The 18536-nt window shown below is 43.7% G+C and overlaps 1 long non-coding RNA gene across 1 annotated transcript in view; it reads right to left on the bottom strand.

The window, feature by feature from the left end:
• Nucleotides 1-18536, bottom strand: part of LOC126407443 (uncharacterized) — a 34827-nt gene that overhangs the window by 8551 nt on the left and 7740 nt on the right. Inside the window, exon 4 of the long non-coding RNA XR_007571779.1 lies at nucleotides 17827-18193. This is a non-coding gene — a long non-coding RNA (uncharacterized LOC126407443). The remainder of the gene's footprint in view (nucleotides 1-17826; nucleotides 18194-18536) is intronic.

Genomic DNA, 18536 nt, shown 5'->3' on the forward strand with positions numbered 1-18536 from the left:
AAGTCCTTCATTTCCACAATCTTGTGGACTGAGCACACGTTTGATAAAACGGAGTTAAATCTCTCGGCATCCATTTTCAAGCTCTCTGTGTGTTTGTGTCCTTGCGGACGAGAAAAAGGGGAACGCACATTTCCGGGAGGGCGTGTCCTTTTCAAAAATGCAAGAGGCGTTGCTTTGTTGCCGGCCGTTTTCTCCGGTGTGTTTAGAGTGTGTCCCCAGACTATCAGAAGGTGGAGATCTCTGATTGTGTGGTGGCGAGACTATTACTAACCTGTTAAAAGTTAAACATTTACTGCAATGCTGTTAAACATGAGGATTTATTCACTGAGCTGGAAACAAACTTAAAGCTCTCCAGTCCATACACTAATAATATTTACAAGCTGCAGGGGTGCTCCATGGTTGCAAAATGCAACTAAATAGTGCTTGTAGTTCGTAGGGTATACAAAACATTCTATGATGGCAAGTTGAGCGGGGAGATCTGTCTGCTGGTAAGATGGAGGAAAGTTAACCAAAGTTCATTTACACATACTACCCACAGTGCTTTGATACAAAGCTGGTTGAAAATCAGGCAAAGCATCCCTTTAAGCCTTTGAAAAAATGCCGAATGTCATCGATGATAGTTCCAGTCCAACAGGAAGTTGCTACCCTAAATACTTATTGGGATTTTCATTTTAAATCAATGTCAGGAAGATTTAACACAACCTAAATATAGATGAACTGTTGGGAATATTTAGTATACTGTGAAATCACTGCAAGTGCAAATAGGAAAGACAACTCAAATACTCTGTCATGCCACAAGCAGTTGTTCCTCTTCAGCCACCGAGTCAAATCTCAAGAGCTGACAAAAATACAGATCACAATATCTTCAGCTAGAAACAGGTAGCTATTATCCATTACAGAACATAAAACACACTGGTGTAATGGCTAATTGAAAGATGGCAATTCTGATTCTCTGCAAATTTTAAATTACAGTACAGTCCATAAGTAAAGAAATAAAACAGATGGAATAATCCAGACGACAATGCTGCTGATTACAGTATTTTACACCACTTTTACATTAACTCAGTCATTTGCTGCTTCAAATATGCATCTTTCTTCTTCTTTTTCCATATTTCCATTCTTTGATTGATTGTCTCTCTCACCATTGCGACATCTACTCTCGCTTTGAGGTCCTGACAAGATGAGGACTGGATTTTCCTTTTACACTTTGGCAGCACCAATTTTCCTCTCCGATGAGATGATGTGAAAGAAATTGCACATTTTCTCCCTCCCTGTGTGTGAATGTAATGCATGGTTGAAATAGCGAATAGGTAGCAGGAAAAGTTGATTGCCTTAAATCTGTTCAAACAAGTCCCTGTTATACAGAAGTGCCCCTGATCAACATTCAGAGAAATGTCATTTCGGGAGCAGATGGACAGAGGGAAATTTGCAAAGCACTCAAATTATGAAAGGAATGTCGAGTAGGGCCTTACTGGTAGTTTGGCATTTTGTGGCCAATTAACTACAGGTCTTGTAAACTAGTTATTACTGACCATTTTCCAAATCATAGCATATTTTAAATTGATTCCTAGAGAGATGGTTAGATGGCTTTTACATGCTCCTCCCACTAAACCCCTGATTTTTCTTTTTTAAGAAGGCATTAGAGGTAAGCAAACTGCAAGGCATTAGAAGTAAGCAAACTGCAAGGTCAAATTTACATTTAAGCCACACACACCAAGTACCCTAAATATGAAGTGGTACTCCAGGGATCTAGTATTGCACCTCCTTACAGTTTGGAGATAGACTAAAAAGAACAGTCAAAATAAAAGCAAAAGAGGTTGAGCTGTCCAAACATGATTCACGTGATTTCAAAGGATGAGTAATATTCCAACCGACTAGTAAACTGTAACTGCATGTGTAAAATCAGCAGAATTCCTCCTTTGATGTAAATTTAGTGCCAAATCATGAATTTTCAAATTTCTTTAAAAATCCTTAACATTTGTCTTGGCTTTAATTTATTTTCATTCTACATTTATAAATGTAAAATGAAAATAATAATTGTATACAAACATGTTAAAGTAGATGAAATAACAATCAAAATTTAAGATTATTATTTTTAATTTTTTTTGCCAAAGTAATGACATATATAATCAAACCAAACCTAAACAAATGTTCAGCCAACCAAAAAAAAAAAAAAAAACTGTATACCATATAGAAAAGACACAACAGAAACACTGACTAAATAAGTTATAATGTTAAAAAAAATGAACGAGATCATTATCTCAGAATTTCAGACAAATCACTGCTGCACTGTTGCATTTTCCAGTTTTCCAAATATCTTAGTGTTGTGATCATTTTATTATATTGTGTTAGGTGGGAAAGGCGTGAATACCCCTAATTAGATCAACCACAATTATTATCCCTGCGCAATCTAATCTATGGCATTTCATTTACTCACTGTCATCCAGTGTTTGGAGAATATTTCGCTGACCTCTTGATCTTTCCACCATTTTCTCCCCTGATAAAGACACTCTTAAGCCTCTTAAAAGTCCTCCTCCCTGCTCCTAACAGTTTTTCATATTAGGAGCTCTTTAAAGGTCTAAGATGGTTTGTGAATTACTTTTATCTTAACAAGGACCTATTCTTAACTTTAAAGGGGAATTCTAATAATTTTCTTAAAATTTCATCACCAGGAGCAACTCTTAGCACAAGGAAGCTTTATGAATACGGCCCCTGGTCTATACTGTACCTTGTCCTTTTATTAAACAAACGGACTTGTGTTATTTATCTTATTTACATGATGGCATGTCATTTCTGACTCTACATGGTCGCGTGTTTACAATTCTCCTCTGCTATCTGTATCACGCATGGCGGAGTTCCGCCACACACACACACACACACACACACACACACACAGACACGTGCGCGCACATACAGGTAAGCACACTCCCACTAGTGGACAGAAGGTGTTTCTCAATGTCAAGGAATGATCCTCAAACAGCCGAATATGTAAGAGAGAATGAATAATACAGCTTCTGTCAAATTTAAAGATTCCTAGACCGAATTGTGCAATCTAACAAGGCCGTTAAAACCAACGGTAATTTGGTATTCACCATCCAACTCGTCAAAAACCCCCGAGGCGGCGGTCGAAGAAGACTCTTGTCTAATACCTTAGATGGCGAGATTATTAAAAAAAAAGCGACGGTCTCTGCGGGTCGTAATCAACGGTCACGACAACCAACTTTGTTTTGCGATTAATTTGGCTCACCTGCTTTACCCCGATATCGTCGATAGCGAAGCGTTTGCGCTTGGCAGAGACTTTCAAAGTAAGGTGGGTTTGAACGATCAGACCGTGGTAATGTTCGGCGATATAGCAAAATTTGAAAAAGTCTCAAACTGCAAAATTGTAGTGTTCTACAGAACCAACGACGCTCGAACGATCTCTAAATTTGCGACCGATTCACCGAGAAGACAAAAGACGGTGTTTATGTTTCTGTTTGAAAAACACTACTACAGCATAACAAGTCTGAAATCCTTCCTAGGCTCACCGTACGTGTGCGAGTATTGCTACGTCGCGTGTCACTATTGCGAGGGTCATTGCCCCGTTTGCTCGGACCCCTCCTGTACCGAGCGAGAGCTCCGACCCATAGTTTGCGTCGACTGTAACAGAACGTGCCGTTCCGCATCGTGTTTAGCCAAACACAAAGAGCCCGTAGAGAGGCCCGTGGCTGAAAAATACGTCAGTAATTGCGAGCTGATTAAAAGATGCAAAAAATGCGACATGCTATACTACATCGCTATGAATGGTAACGGTAAACAACACGCGTGTCCAAAAGTTAAATGTAAAATCTGCGGAGTAACAGTAGAAAAAGACGAGAGTGAGGAGCACCTGTGTTACATACAGCGTTTACCCGTCGAGACAAAACATACAGAGAAATTGATTTTCTACGATTTCGAGATGTACGTAGACTCATCGGGAGCACGCGTCCCTTTTCTGGTGTGTACAAAAACCCTCAACGGCAAAAGGTGGAATGCTCAGGGCGTAGATTGTGCCAAACAGTTTCAGACTACCCATGTACAGAAAATCTGTCTTTATCGCTCACAACGCTAGAGCATTTGACGGATACATTGTGCTCAACGCCATGCTGTCTCTGAACCTGAAGCCTGAGGCGCTCATAATGCAGGGAAGCAAAGTCGTACGTTTCACCGACGCCGATTACGAACACAGATACATCGATAGTCTCAGTTTCTTGACATGCTGTCTGTCGGCTCTGCCCAAAGCCCTAGGTTTTCCCGATAAAAACAAGGGTTTTTTCCCCCATCGATTTAGCTCCCAGAATCATTTAAAGTACGTAGGCCCCTACCCCGAGCCAGAGGCCTACAGCGTCAAACAAATGAGTAAAAAGGGCAAGAGAGAATTTGAAGCGTGGTACGAGACGGTGCATCACGGCACGTTCAATTTTGAGAAAGAAGCCGTCCGCTACTGTCAAAACGACGTGGATATTCTTGCGCGAGCCTGCGGCATTTTCAGAAAAGGTTACATCGATGAAACGGGCGTGGACCCTTTCAGTTGCGCCACCATCGCTTCGGCCTGCATGAAAGTGTTTCACACAAATTTCCTACGTCCCAACACCCTGGCCATTCCATCTCCCGACGACTATCGAAGACGTTGCAAAACCTACTCAAACGTGGGAGGCGCATACCGAGGGCGTCTTTATTCAGCATGCGTTGAACGTGGGTGAAAAACAGATCGGTCGCTACTTTGTAGATGGTTACGCTGAGGTCCAAGGTGTGAAAACGGCTTGGGAGTTTCTGGGTTGTTTTTATCACGGTTGTCTGTCCTGCTTTCAACCCCACGACACCTGCCCTCTGACGGGTAGACCGTTTGACGACTTGCACGCCTCCACCGTGGCGCGAATACAGACGTTAGAGTCCGTCCACGGTCTCAAGGTGAACGTGATGAGAGAACACGATTGGCTCGAGTTGAAAAAATCCCATCCGCCTCTGAAAGATTTTCTCAAGCGTGCCAAACCCCCCCGACCTTTGTCACCCCGCGACGCTTTGTACGGCGGTAGGACGAGCGCCGTGAGGCTGAGGTACACAGCGGCGGCGAACGAAACTGTACACTATGTGGACGTGACATCCTTGTATCCCTACGTTAACTGCGCCTTTCCCTATCCTCTAGGACACCCCGAAATAGTTTACCGAGATTTCAAAGAGCCGCAAAACTACTTTGGGTTAATCAGGGCCGTCGTCTACCCGCCTCGAGGTTTGTTTTTCCCCGTGTTGCCCTACAAAACACCCTCGGGTAAACTGGTGTTCACCCTCTGTCGAACGTGCGCCGATCTTAATTTTCAGGCCGGCTCGTGTATGCACAACGATGAGGGCAGGGCGTTGACGGGGGTTCGGGTAACTCCCGAATTTAACAAAGCCTTGGAGTTGGGGTACCACCTAGGTAAGATCACAGAGGTGTGGCACTTTGATAGATGCAGCGACGACGTATTTGTAGAGTACATGCACGCTTTTCTCAAGGGTAAACAGGAGGCCTCGGGTTACCCCGCCGAGGCCTCGGATCAGGAGAGTAGAGAAAAGTACATTGCGGACTATGGGGCAAATCAGGGCATTTTGCTGGACGCGGACAAAATTCAACCAAACCCGGCTAAAAGATAGGTGGCTAAGCTCTGTCTAAATAGCTTGTGGGGAAAGTTTGCCCAGAGAAGTAACCTGAACCAGACTGTGCTCGTCAGGGAACCGGAGGAGTTTTTCAGTTACATGTTTTCAGAAAAACACAAAGTCAAATAGTTTTCCTTCCTAAACGAGACCACGGCTCTGATTCAGTGGTGTCATGGCGATCGGTATATCGCACCCCCCAACAAGACGGACAACGTTTTTATCGCGGCATTCACCACAGCCTACGGCCGTCTAAAGTTATACGACTATTTGCATCAATTGCAAAATCGGGTACTTTACCTCGATACCGACTCTCTAATTTATGTCGCAAAAGAGGGAGAGAAGAGGCTCAAACTGGGTAATTATTTGGGAGACTTGACTGACGAGTTGAGGGGCGACACCATACAGGAATTTGCGGCGGCGGGTCCTAAAAGTTACGCCTACTTGACCAGAAAAAACAAACGAGCCGTGCTGCGGGTGAAAGGCATTACTCAGACGCACGAATGTTGTGAAAAAATCAATTTTGACAGCGTCAAAGAGCTGGTAGAGGGTTACCTGCAAAACCACCGTACGGGGTAGAGGGAGGAGGAGGAGGAGGAGGAGGAGGAGGAGGAGGAGGAGGAGGAGGAGGGGTGCCTTTCTCATGTCAGATTGTGGGACCCAGCGGTTGTGGAAAAACTTTTTTTATAAAAAGTGTATTGGAAAACTGTCAAGATGTTTTGTCTCAGGTGCCTGAAAATATTGTATGGATATATACTTCCAGCCTATGTACAGTGAACTGCAAAAGATGAATAAAAAGATTAAATTTGTTGAAGGCCTGCCTGATTCTTTTGATGATGAGAACCTGTTTCCCCCCGATCAAAGTCACTTGATTATTCTGGACGACGTCATTTTTCAGGCCTCCGACCATCCCGGAGTAGTCAAGATTTTTACACAATACAGACACCACAGGAACATGAGCGTCATGATGTTGACGCAAAATGTTTTCCATCAGGGCAAACACAGTCGGACCATCAGCTTAAACAGTAATTACCTGGTCTTGTTTAAAAACCCCAGAGATAGGTTACAGATAAATATATTGGCTCAGCAAATTTTTCCTTTGAGAAAAACTTTTTTTTCAGAAAGCTTTGAAGATGCCACCAGAGACGCTCACGGTTATTTAATCGTAGATCTCACCCCAAATTGCCCAGAACAATACAGACTGAGATCGGGGTTGTTACCGGAGCAGTGGCCCGTCGTCTATCTACCTAAATCACGGTCTTCCTGAATCATCATCATCATCATCGTCATGTCTGCGCGTTTAAAAAGGAACGCTCCTTTACTGCGTGCTTTGTGTCACGCCACGCCTCAGAGGCGGAAAGATATTCTTAACCACGGCTCTTCCGACTTTCTTCAGTCTTTGTGCGAACTCTCTTTAAATGTTTTAAAAGGAAACATTCCCCTGACCAGGGCTCAATATCAAAAACTCAAAAGGCAAAAGAAAATTATCAAATTGCTGGCAAATTAAAAAGCCAGCCTAAAAACCAAGCGCCGAGCTCTGATGACCCAGTCCGGAGGGTTTCTATTGCCTCTGCTTTCGGCGGTTGTGCCCATCTTTGGACAGCTTCTAGGAGGACTAATTAATAGGCGCTAATCAGAAAAAAATAAATAAATAAATGTCTCAAAAGATGTTTCTGGTCACGCCTCAACAGCTGAGCCGTATGAGTCAGACTATGGGCAACAACAACAACAACAACAACAACAACAGTGAATCTCACGCCATGAGACGTACGGCTGAAAATGATTTAAACGCAAAAATGAGGGATATATTAAACGAACGGGGGCTTAATCCTTATGAAAAAATTTAAAAATATAACGCTCTGTTACAAAGATACCTCACCCTGGTCAAACAAGGGGAGGAGGAACGTCGAGAAGATGGCGAGAGGCCTACCTTGCGACTCTGACGAGCCGGAAGAAAAACAAGATGAAAATGAAGAAAAGGACGAGAAAGAGGCAGGACTGGATGAGACGGCTCGGGAGGTACTGCAAAATCTTCCTCAGCGCGACTGCAAAAATGCTGAGTATATTATGAAGAAATTAGTCAAGAGCCAGGACGGGTGGACTCCCAAGGGTGAATTTATTCATGAGGGAAAGATTGTGAGAGGTCTCTTATAAAAAGAAATCTCCAACGCCCAAGGGATGGACGGGGTTTTTGAATACTCTGATGGAGCTCAACATACTGATAAGCTCGGTGACCAATCCTCGCGCTCGCGCTCAATATCGTCGACTCAAAACCGTCAGAGGGTGGCGTGAAGGAGAGGAAGAAGAAGAAGAAGAAGAGGAAGAAGGAGAAGAGGGGGCCGTAGTGCCGGTCGAGAAGGAGAAAGGAAAGCAGAAAAAACAAGATTTAATTCCGTTTGCAGAGGAGGAGGAGGAATGGGTTACGCCAGTAAAAAGGAGTGAAAGAAAAAAGTGGAAAACGGCTGCTCGTTGGATTAATTATACAGCGTGATAATTACTTTAATAAAAGAGTCGTACAATAACAACATTGACGTCTGTCTTGTCTTTTTTTTAATTCTTAAACAAGTTGTAACAATCTTTGAACATTTCTAGAGAACAGGTGTGGTAAAAAGAATCTGCTCGTTGAATCCTTGTACAACGTTGATATTTTTTCACAAACTTTGATACCATTTCATCATTTTTTATGACGTCGTCGTGATACAGAGATAGCACGCTCTCAAAAGGTAGCCCGCAGGCCCTATGACATAAATAATAAACACAATGCTATCCGCAGGCGGTTGAAGCGACGTCTTGAAGTTGTCTTTTCTGGTACAGTCATTTTTTCTTACAACGGCTTTTTAAAAATTGTAACATGGTTTTCGGGTAATAGACAAAGTCGGGTGGTAGTCCGAACGAGTCAAAAAAAGTGGCGCTCCTGTCTTGGTCCAGAGTGAGCACTAGCCAGTGTTCTCCGGGCTGATGACTAGGGTGCGTGTTGACGATCATGTAGGCGGGACGTCTGAATGAGCGCGTCAGTGCCAGTAGTTGGTCCGAAGCCCACACGCCGCAAAACGTATCTCCCAGTAAATGTCGCATGACACCTTCCAATTGGTGGTTATTCATATTCTTTCTTTTCTTTCTTTCTTTCTTTCTTTCTTTCTTTTCTCAATAATAATCCACCAGCACTTGACGTTTGGAGTTGATCTCCAAAATACTCTCATAACACGCGTACACGATCAGGGTGGTTGTATGCGGCAGGGGAACTCCGAATCTCATTTCCAACCTCAAGCACCCGTTGGAGACAGGGGACAAGGCATCTGCGTCTTCGGTCGTGTTGAGATTAAACACAAACAACGAGTACCCCTGGTTAAAATCCTCCCTGTCGATGCCCAGCGGCAAATCTTTCAGGTGTCTTCCCGTGGCCGTATACATTTTGTAAAACTCTCTGACTGACTGGCCTTGGTCAAATTGAGGCTGGAAAGCTTTGGCGGGCACCTGTCTGCCGTCCTGACAGAGGGCCAAGTATTCCACATCGTTGTGAGCAAAGTTGAAGGGTGACAGGTCATTTTTTCCCATAAAGGCTTTGTGGTTCACCATAGCCAACACTATATATTTTGGCATTGTGCCCAAAAAGAGATTTTCTTGATTACATACTCGAGTATTTTCCGGGATGGAGTACGTTTTCACGTTGACGCGTTACCCCTCAACAGGGCCGCCGCGTGACCCAGACGCACCGCGGGGGAAACGGTCGTTTTCTTGACAAACAAAGAAGCGCCCGATATTTTTAATTTAAAATTAGCGTTAGCGGCTTGCATGAGACAGAAGGCGTCACTAGCGCGGGTCAGTTTAATTCTCAGATCCACAGAGTTCAAGAGAAGCCTCTCGCAGAAAAGTATGTCGGCGTGGAGCGGGCCCAACAGGTGAAGCTCGCGGGAATTAGTGGTGAACCGAGCTCTCTTCACTAGACCTTTGTTAGGTCCGTTATTTGTCACCACAGAATCCATTGAGCCTGCCGTGTCTTTGTAAAATAACCCGGCGGTAAACTGACTTTTTAGAGAATCTTCTGAAAAGTTGAGGAGGGTTTTGATCATGGCTCTGTATGGGTGAGTGGCGCTGGATTGCGATATCAATCTATCGCCAAGAATAACGTCGCACTGACTGAAAATGCAATCTATCGCCAAGAATAACGTCGCACTGACTGAAAATGGTATTCAGAGAATAATTCGCGAGGCCTACGGGCGCGTCATTATCCAGATTCGTACCGTCCACTTTGGTAATTTTCAGTCGCAGGTGTAGCAAGGTGTCGTTCAAATCCAAATATTTTTCGCCATCTCTGTAGCAAGGTGTCGTTCAAATCCAAATATTTTTCGCCATCTCCGGGAATGAAAAACTCTATAGGCCCCGAGTCGGTAATGGCCGATAAAGGCAAAATCTCTGTGTAGAGCTTTTCGTCGATAGACAGCTGCGTCATGGGGGCTGAAAATAAATCCAGCTCCGCCATGCTGCACTCGGCCGATTTGTGATGTAAAAGAGCCATGTTTTTTTGGTTTTTTTTGTATATGTTTTGTTTTTGTTTTTTTCCTAAAAGATATCGCCGGACCTTATCGCTGTGGGGCTCCGGGTAGACTTGTTTCCCTTAGCGCCTCTCGTACTGACTGACTTGCCCTTGGCGGAGCATCAATGTTTTTTAGATCCTCGTGAAACGCACTCCCCCGGAGGTCTCTTTCTTGCTCTTCTAGCCAAAACCATAATACCCCCGGATCCTTCTTGAGACGTCTGATCAGAGTTTCGACCTGTTATTTTACCTACGGCGTGGCTTATGACCTCCGAGGCTATGTTTTTAGCGGCTGACCTGAGATGAGGCTTAGCGATGGCAAAACCTTTTTTCACGATAGGGGACACGAAACGGAATAATCTTGAAAATATAGACCCTATCCCTCATCTGTACATGACGGGGGAGCCGTAAAAACCGGGGATGGCTCCGCCCGCTTGGTTTTCATAGTAGCTCACAAAACCACGAGGATCGTGGTAAGGGGTCATGGTTTCAACGAGGTCTTTGCGGGTCTGAAATGGAGTTTCACGATAGTTTTGCCAAAGGTAAAGTTTACCGGCTTATTTTGATCGGTCTTAATCTCAACGTGGATTCTTTCAATGTGTTTCTTGATGACCGGTAGATACGAGGCGGGATTAAAACACTGCGTGATGACGTCTCCGTACGTCCCTTGTATAGGGACGGTCCTCAAGAGCGGAGCTGTCGACGACTCTAAGATGTGTGTTTAGCTCGGCCTTGAGCTGCTCAAAGTTGGTGTAATATCCCCCTCTGAACCTTCGACGGTTGACTACGGTCACCCCGTCGGGTGTCGCGGGTTTCTTTCTCCACTCAAAGTAGGCCGCGTCTTGAGGAATGTTAAGCCACGTGTGCGGGTACGAAATCTCCGTCAAGGCCACTTGCCACGGGCTCACCAAGTCAATATGTTGCGCCAAGTCGATGTGGAAAATGGAGCCGGTATTATTTTTAAATACGTGCGCGCTGGCGTTGGAGGGCAGGGTAATGTAAAACCCCTCACCGCCTGAGATCTGAGACATGATGAAATGAAATGAATACGAATCTGACGTACAGCGCGTTCTTATAGATTTTTCAGCCCGCCGACCTTGACCCAGCTGTTGAATTTCTCGGGCCAGTTTTTCCAGCGTACCAACGCTTGTTTTTTCTCCGCCGACTACGCGTCGGTCCAAAATTTCTTCCACCGCATAGCTCTTGTCTCGCAGTATCTTTACTTTTTGCAGCTCCGCTTCGTAAACCGTACCCCGGATAGGTTCTCCGTCATAATCTTTCAGTTTGTACACGGGGGGTACTCGGGGTACGCACTCGGCCACCATAAACACCTCGTCGGTATAACTCTGCTCATATTTCTTATCAAACACGCCTCTCACTTTAGATATTCTCACCAGATCTCCCTGTTTAAAATTCATCTTTTACTTTTCTTGGAAGCTCAGGGGGATCGAGCCGTACAGGTTTTGAAAAACTTGCAGGGTGTTCTCGGACGTCACTTGCATAGGCGTCATTTTTATACTCGTGTGATAGCCGTTATAGCTTTTAACCAAGTCCTGCAGGACGTCTATGTACCTGCGGGTGTTTTTGGCGGTAAAATATCTCCACATTCTACTTTTCAATGTACGGTTAAATCTCTCAGTCACCGAGGCCTTCAGATCACTGGCCGTGGCGAAATGTTTAATACCGCGTTTATCCATCAGTGCCTTAAAAGTCCTGTTAAAGAATTCTTTACCCGCGTCCGTTTGTAACTTTTCAGGGGTCTGACTGTCGTTTAAAACAGAGTCAAACGCCCTAGTGACTTGGGACGGCGTTTTGTTTTTTAGCGCTCACATCGAACACACATCGATGACTGTCAACAGATATTTAAAACCGTCGTTGTGCTTGGTCAAGGCTTGCATGTCACAGAGGTCTGCTTGAGTTGTGCTTGGTCAAGGCTTGCATGTCACAGAGGTCTGCTTGAAATTGGTTCAGAGGTCGCGGTACAAAAACCCTATTTCTGGAAAAATGTATTCTGGCAGGTTTATGCAGAGTGTATGCGTCTTGCTCGGCTAAAAATTCTCTGACTCGGTCAGGGTTTACTCTTTTCCCCGTCTCATCTTGTACGGCCCTGCGGAGTCGTTCGACTCCTCCTAAACTACCCGGGTGAGACGGGTCATAATAAACCTTTTTCATGACACGTTTCTCCGACATGTTGAATCAGTAATGAACACAACCGCTCGCTTACCAAAACATTTATTTTAAAACAAAAACAAACGCAAGTTATACGAGGTATACAAGATTCAAACATTTAAGTTGTACGAGGTATACATGACTCAAACATTTAAGATATATGAGCTATACATGATTCAAACATTTAAGTTATATGAGGTATACATGATTCAAACATTTAAGTTATACGAGGTATACATGATTCAAAAACAAATCGCAAGTTTTATGAGCTATACATGATTCACACATTTAAGTAATACGAGGTATACATGATTCAAACATTTAAGTTTTATGAGCTATACATGCTTCAAACATTTAAGTTATATGAGCTATACATGATTCAAACATTTAAGATATATGAGCTATATACATGATTCAAACATTTAAGATATATGAGGTATACATGATTCAAAACATTTAAGATGTATGAGCTATACACGGTTACAAACAACAACAACATAGCATTAGGCTAAAGCAGACCAGAGCAAATTCATGGCAGAGGTCCCGTGGATAACGCGAATATAATAATGCAACCTTCTCAATTCTGTCAAGGTGTCCGCAGGTACGTTATTGCCTCGTATGAGACAACTCACTGTGTCTACAAACAAAGCGTTCAGAGTAAGCAAATGGCTTACGTTTGATGCATTCATCTCTTTAAAGAGTAACTAAACCCTAAAACCATTTTTTTCAGCTGATAATCATTGTTTCTGGTTGTATAGTAGTGTTACTGACTGATCCTGCTCAAAATCTTGACAGTTTAGTGCAAACTGTTGAAAATCTACATTTTATTTTAAAAATGTGGTATGGAGTGCCCTCTACAGCTTGAAACCTAGTTACTACATTTGAATTTACATTACATTACATTGGAGGCGAATGATTCTTTTTCGAGGCGAATGACGTCACTAACCGTCCACGCTAAAGCCTGCCCTCCTCCCTTTACTCCTCCCCTTACTATAAAACCATTCTGTCCGCGAGGGAGGGAGGAGTGGATGGATGGATGCGGTGGGCTGCTGCGCGGTGAGCCCAGGCTCCCAGAGACGGAGAAATAGAACCAAGTAGCCTAGGATAAAATAAGTCGAAGTGTGGAGAAGGGGACCGGCTGAGCTCCGGCCGCCTTCCCTTCTGCCCGTGTGACACAGTTAGGGGCAGTTTTCCAAGCCACCATCAGCACAATGAAAATAAGTCTAAGTGTGGAGGATAGGAGCCGAGTAAAGACGCCGACCTCCAGGGAAACGTCTCCTCTCTCCCTGCAGCGAGGGACAATCTTCACTCCGCCCCCTTCCTCAGCCGCTCGCCTGTCCCACACCCCCCCTCCCTCCCTCAGCTCCGTCTATCTTTTCTGAATTTTTTTAAATCAAGCTGTGGGCGGAGTAATGCCCAGAGAGGGGGGTTTAGTTCCCCTTTAATGATTTTGTAGAATGCATCGGCCACCAAACCGTCTTTTACAAGTTGCAATGTGGACCATACCAACACATCCCAGGGTGTATGTACAGATTGGGACCTAACTATATCCAAGTTATCCGTCTCTTCCAGACATTCGTGCTGACACTGACTCGGATGGTTGATTTGACACCCGTTGCAGATTTCCTTTCTGTACCGGGCCAAAACATACAGCAGCAGTTTACTCACTACGGCTCTCACCGTATTCAGAAATGCCGCAGACAGCATCGAGTCCGTTTCATCGTGCATTCCTTTACAAGGAGGTCCGGTTCGCACGTCTGCGGCGGGAGCGGGCCGTGAAGAAGAACCATCGCTGTCGGGTGAATCGGGCGTCGTTGGAGTCGATGGAGGAGGACTAGGAGGAAAGCCCTGGGACGGCTGCAGCGGCGGAGAAGGAGAGGCCCAACGCCTCAGCGACGGCGGTGCAGAAGAAGGCCTGATAAGGTCGGCCTCTGGCGATGAAGGTGCAGAAGAAGGCCTGATAAGGTCGGCCTCTGGCGATGAAGGAGCTGGTGAAGGCGGGAGAGACATGTTTTTTCAGAGTCCGTCAGTCATTTTTAACTAGTCCGCCTGTCGTAGCTTTTTTAAACACATTGGTACGGAGGGAGGGAGGGGTTTTTGAAAAGGAGGAGGAGAAGTCTTCTTTTTTCACAAGCATAATGTCTCTAGAGCTCTGACTGCTGGCAAAGAGTTCCTTAATATTTTCCGCATTTTCCTCCATCATTTCTAACCAGTCTGTGAGAGGAATGCGCAATGATGCCTGGAATACGCCGCATTCAGAACTGAAATACTCCAAGACAAATTCATCCGGGTGTTTGTCCTTCAGCGACACCTGATGGCTGGCTCGATAGAACCATCTGCCTGAAGCCGAGCTTTTTGTCTCCCACACGGTGCTGGCCACAATTTTCTTCTTCTCTGTACCCGGCAGGCTTTCTTTCAGGCCATGCGAGGAATTTGCTTCTCTCGTGTCTCTTGTCTCAGGCGCTCTAAGATCAGTTAATCCCACCATATTTAACACACTCCAGTCTATTGAGGTGAGTGTTACTTGGGCCACAAGAGATCCAAAAGTTTCCGCTTTCTCCAACTGATAAAAACACACTTCGTTCGCTTTATAGTTGAACTTGTAACCCCACGCACCTCCGGCATCTTAACTCCATTCCTGCGTAAGAGCGGAGGCCGGAGGCATCTGCATGCGTCCGATATGCCTGACACGCTTCTGGGGAGCTGGCCACGATTCACGAAAATCAATCAATCAATCAATTTTATTTATAAAGCCCAATATCACAANTTATAGTTGAACTTGTAACCCCACGCACCTCCGGCATCTAAACTCCATTCCTGCGTAAGAGCGGAGGCCGGAGGCATCTGCATGCGTCCGATATGCCTGACACGCTTCTGGGGAGCTGGCCACGATTCACGAAAACTCGTCACAATGGTGCCGCAGATGACGTTTCTCTCATCATCGTACATCATTTTCCCTCCTCTTCCCGGCATTTCTTTTTCATTCGCCACAGCATTCTCGGAGGCATCCAACGCTCTCTTGGCCATGTTTGTTTTCTCTTAGTTTATTGTTTTTTCTTGAATAAAAATCCCGAGTCTTTTCGCTCTCTTTTAAACACATTTGCTCAATGCAGCTTCTTAGGAGAGGGGGGCGGGGGGTGATGTGATCACATCCGCGCGTGGTCAAAGGTCACCGTCCATCATCTTTAAATTTGACAGAAGCTGTATTATTCATTCTCTTATGTAGCATGCTGTGCCATCAACCCCCGCTGAAGGACTGTTCCAAGGATCCTTCCAATTTTCACGAAGGACTGAGTCCTTCTTTCAGAGAAATTCGAAGGATGCATGTGTGAATCCTCCGTGGGTATAAAATCCCCACAATGCTTTGCACAGTACACAAGTACTGAAGTGAGGGCAGGGCCTCTTCAATGAAACCTGCGCCAGTGGAGCTCGGCAGGATTTAGATTAATATGTCATTTATTTGGTTTAATGTCCACCTGAGTTTTTATCATACAAGCGTGATATAAATAAATATTGACAGAAACCTCACAATTTACACTTTCTAATGTATCCACTGCCAAATAATGAGTTTTTTTGAAATAATGTGATAAAACATAAAAGTTTTAAATGAAAGGATCACCCAGAGAGCGCACGTCGGAAAATATGTTGCGTCAACCACCTGAAAAGCAGACAACAATATCTGTGTTTTTTTAAACACTCCCAGGGTGGTGAAGATGGTGAAGAAGAAATGTTCAGATGTTAAGTTAAATGTACAGTTCAAATAATTGTTCAGTTGTTATATTGACTGCTTATGTACATTAGTTTTATTCCAAATTACAGTAATCACAATTGAAAAATGTGTTTGCCTTTGTAATATATGATGATAGTTTTCTCTTTTTTTTTAATTTTAAATAAACCCACCATGATTCAGCAGTACTTAGTGCATTTTACAGCCTAACTACAGAACACTCTTGTCTGGTTTATTTCAGATTTATCGTGTGCCTCGTAATTAATCTAATAGGACACTGTAATATCTGTTGTTTTATCCTTCACTGTCGAATGTTCAAGGACGGCAACATTTGTTCTATCATTTATGTTGTTCATTAAAGCCAATATAGAAATATCCCAGTAATGAATTACACATTCTAGCAAAGCCATGAATGTGTTTCTTCATTATAACAATATTAAACATGTTGGCTATTGTTTAAATTCAGACCAGATATGCACCATAAAAACCATTAACAAAGTCAGGGCATGCTCTTCATTATTACTTTAAATGAAAAATGCTTTCATTTCAAAAGCGTTATTATCCATCAGCAACACCAGGGAGATATGTAAAACAATGTGATAAAAGGGAATATTAAATAATGTGACAACACAGCTGTGGATCAAGGACAGGGTGAATTTAACTGTCACAAGAGAAGTTTGCAAAATGAAAAGAGGTAGTTGAGTTCCAGTGCAACATACTGTAAGTTTAGTAACAAATATAAATGACAGTAAAAATGACTGACATGAGAAACCACAATATAAAAACAGTACTTAATGTATAGCTTACAGCGCATGGTGCAGCAGTCCCTTCATTCAGTAATGTCCAAATCCCGGTAAAGGTGAAGGAATAAAAGCTGCCTTTACAGTTAAAGTGAGGATAGTACAACAGTCAATGAAAAAGCTATTGCAGCAGTCCTTAGGTAATGGAGGTAAGGTGTAAAATGTACAGGAGCCACTATTCATCATTAGTCCTTATGGCTTATGTGGAGGACAGTTTATATGTAGCAGGCTCACAGTTTGGGGGAAGACTCTGTTCTGAAGTCTTTTCATGTTAAGAGATTCTTGGTTTACTTTGGTCACGATGAAAAAGACAATAAGGCAACCTGACAGTGTTTGAATGTACATTTTGTCCCAGTAACATCCTCTCTCTAAGTAAGTGATGTTCTTGGAACAGCACAGTGATAATAACTATAATAATCCAAACCATTAAATTATATCAACTCTCAACTCTAATGTTATAAACTAGCTATAATTTGTTACAGCTACAGCTGAGAGAGAGTGTAAATGACCATGGGAAGGTAAGACGGGTGATAAGAGAATAAGACAAAAAAGAACAAGGAAGAGCAGAGCTGGTTATACTGAACAGTGTTGTGGCCACAAGTGTTGAATTACACACACACACACACATGTATGTATGTATGTATGTATGTATGTATAAAACACATCACATAAAGACTGACACTGTGTTCTGAGCTAAAAATAAAAATCCTTCAGGTCTCAGCTTCAGCAGGGAACAAACTAACTATTGGACATGAATATTCGCTGTTGCTGGGGTTGGGCTTTAATGGAATCAGATAAACTGTTAAAAAAAATAATAACTTCCTCTCATGGTGAAATAAACTGCATTATTCACCAATAGCCCAGGAGTGTTTAGCCTTGTGTGAGGGTGATGTACAAAGCTGCCACCTAAACAATTAACATATATAGCCATAACACTGTTCACAAACCTGTGGGCCTTGTCAATCTTCCCTGGGCTGGCAGCAGCCTTCCACCTGCATCTCTGGTTGGTGCCAGAGAAGATGATCTTCATGTCTGGATGCTGCAGGTGAAGGTGCTGCAGGTCCTCCTTTTTTGCTGTGATGAGGTTGACACTTGAGACATGGTCATTCCCACCACAGTGGATGAAGAGGACATCTGGGACTACTCTGGCTCATAGAGACTGGATGAAGAAGGGGGGAAGGCTCTTCTACCTCAGAACACCTCAGCTGAACAAGTGGATGTAGATATCATTAACACCAAGGCTGTTCCCCATGGTCTCTGTCGCTCTCTCAGCCCCATGCTGGACATAGCTGTCTCCAGTGATCCAGACAGTGGCTGGATGGAAAAAAACAAAACATTGTAATAGTGAGGAATATGTCATATTGTAGGCTACTGAGAAAAATAACAAAAGAAACAGCATGTATTAGACAAGCTCCACAGAGTTGTGAAAAAACACTATTCCCTCAGTTTAAATGTAACAAAAAAAAAAAGGCTGCTGTATTGTTTTACACTAAACAGCAACAGTACAAGTAACTATTACTCAGTGACTCAGTTACTGAATAATAGTTACTTAGGGACAGTAGCAGGATGCTGCGCGATGGGTGATGTCCTTGCTGCAAACTGCCCTGTCTGAGCCAGCACCAAGAGACAGAGAGTATTGTTGTTATTGTCACCTTAA

Source organism: Epinephelus moara, chromosome 20 (genome assembly GCF_006386435.1).
Source record: "Epinephelus moara isolate mb chromosome 20, YSFRI_EMoa_1.0, whole genome shotgun sequence".
Taxonomy (NCBI): Eukaryota; Metazoa; Chordata; class Actinopteri; order Perciformes; family Serranidae; genus Epinephelus; species Epinephelus moara.